This window comes from Pseudomyrmex gracilis, unplaced genomic scaffold, assembly GCF_002006095.1.
Source record: "Pseudomyrmex gracilis isolate BER0280 unplaced genomic scaffold, ASM200609v1 scaffold_319, whole genome shotgun sequence".
Classification (NCBI taxonomy): Eukaryota; Metazoa; Arthropoda; class Insecta; order Hymenoptera; family Formicidae; genus Pseudomyrmex; species Pseudomyrmex gracilis.
Genome location: NW_018020903.1, coordinates 94,264 through 96,693, shown reverse-complemented (window position 1 = coordinate 96,693; position 2,430 = coordinate 94,264). Strand labels below are relative to the sequence as shown.

General features: G+C 35.8%; 1 protein-coding gene across 2 annotated transcripts in view; it reads right to left on the bottom strand.

Annotated features, from left to right (window-relative positions):
* Positions 1–987, bottom strand: part of LOC109860044 (glycogen [starch] synthase) — an 8,298-nt gene extending 7,311 nt beyond the window's left edge. Inside the window, exon 1 of one of the 2 annotated variants that reach the window (XM_020438891.1) lies at positions 894–987. The gene's annotated coding sequence lies outside the window, so the exon portion shown is untranslated. Of the gene's footprint in view, positions 1–319; positions 771–893 lie in introns of those variants that run through there. The other variant, XM_020438890.1, reaches the window with a different exon arrangement.
* Positions 988–2,430: the final 1,443 nt, after the last annotated feature.

The following is a 2,430-nucleotide window of genomic DNA, read 5'->3' as shown; positions in this document are numbered from 1 at the left end:
AAAAAAAAAAAAAAATCCGCTCGGGACTTGCGAATCCCGCGTTGTTTATTCGCGTCGAAAAAAAAAAAATAAATAAATAAAGTTTTCAATGTTATTCGCAAAGAGAGAGAGAGAGAGAGAGTTGTGTTCCCTGAACGCGACTCAACGCACGATCCGACACTTGAAGGTCAATGACGAGCGACCGGTTGGCACGCACGCACGCATTATTGATCAATTCCACTTTTCATTACCGATCTCGCAATAATCGAATTAAAACTAATTCAACTCGCGGTGACAATCGAATCAAATCAACACGCCGGAGTCAAGTATCTTCGCTCACCTCTCGCTATGTGTACAACAACGTCGGGAAGAGATCGGATAGAAAATTGTTCGGATTGCCAGCCGGAACGGATTCCACCCAGGAGTCGAGGTTCAAACGAAGGTCGCCACAGACTACGCGAGAGGTCAACAAGGGCTTTGGCGATCGCGCGGACACAGGAAACCGCTTGATAAGCGCATTACCGCACTCGGTAATGTAACGACAGATGGCACGAGATCGATTTGACGATTGACCAATCCTGAAGAAAAAACGACCAACAACAACCTACACAAACGAACGCGAATCGTGAACTGACCCCGAATTAGATCGTTTGGAGACGCGCCGCCGATCCCGCGGATGGTGGTTCGACGTGGGGAAGATGTTTCCACGTGATTTCTGATGCGAATCACGTGGTTCGGTTGACGAAACCTGGTTCCTTTCCGTGCTAAAGTCATCGTCTGCAGCGTGTGGTTTTGTTCGATGCTGATGTGGGCACGTGCGTCATTTGTTACGCATCCGAAAGTAAAATCATAAATTGTTCTATTGCTGCAAATGAATATACCGTAGTACGAAGGAATGATAAAATATTGCGTACCAGCGAGTGTGAACGTAAATAACCATGTTTGTTCTTCCTTAAAAAAAACTTTGCAATCGATGACCGCACCTTCCCGTCGTAAATACATCAGCGTATTCCGGTACTTAAAAACCACTGGCTGTAAAGAGGAAAAAACTTTCTGATATAAAAAAAAGTGCGCAATCTAATCGAGTTTTTTTTCCTACATCCGGCTACTGTTTTTAAATATAACGCGGTGTACTGCCTTAGGGCGATGTCCCATTGAGCGGAAATCTATAGCGGAACGGAATGTGCGGAACCAGCTCGACCAATCATAGCCATTCCGTTTTCTTTCCTTCGCTTTTTCTGTGGTTACGATTGGTCGAGCTGGTTCCGCACATTCCGTTCCGCTATATATTTCCGCTCAATGGGACATCGCTCTTAATTGAGCGAACCAAGCTGCTTCATAGCATTTGAATATTGTGATTGGATATTACTTTTAGAGCCATTTAATCACTAGAGTCCCTATACTACGAGTCTGGCCACAGACGTTGCGTTCTATAGCTGCGTTCCGTTTCACGCATATGCGCGCATTTATCTGTACTGTACGTGACGTGTACTATAGATACATGCACTATACGCGTAAAACTGGAACGCAGTCTATCTTATTGATCGCGATAAAATATGGCGAAACCTATGTAATATCTTACATTTATCACTAACTAAAATATTCAATATAAAAATAGAATATAAATCACTATAAGAAGATACCTTTGTTAAAGTTTTCTTTAATATAAAAATTTACAATGTAAACTTGCGATATATAAAAAAGTACACTATACAATAAAAATATATAATGCAATACATGCACTATAGAAATACAAGAAATATTATTATATATTATTACTATTTATTACATTATGCTATAATTATATAAACGAATATATATTACACATAATATATGCTCTATATATATAATAAATATATACTTATATATTAGTAATAATATCTACACATATATAATATATTATACTCCAATATACTATATTATATATCCCGGCAAACACAAAGTAACAGTAATGTAACATTAATGTTATAATTTCCCACTCAACAATGTAACTGCTACGTACAAGGCATGTTGCATTGCAGTTACATTGTTGAGTGGGAAATTATAACATTAATGTTACATTACTGTTACTTTGTGTTTGCTGGGATAATATAATATAACATAATATATTTTATATATATATGTATATATATATATTATTTTAACATAATATATTACTAATTACTAGAAATTCCTCTCGCATTCTGTAGTTTCTAAACTAATAAATATATAAATATAAGGTCATTAAAAGTCGACTTAAGAACGGCTCTTAATGACCTTAAAAGGTGGCTCTTAGTAAACTTATATTTATATATTTATTAGTTTAGAAACTACAGAGCGCGAGAAGAATTCCTAATTGTTAATATATAATTATGTTATACTACAATAATATACATAAATATATATATATATATATATATATACTATATATGCATAATATATAATAATGTATATATAATATTATATGTTTAA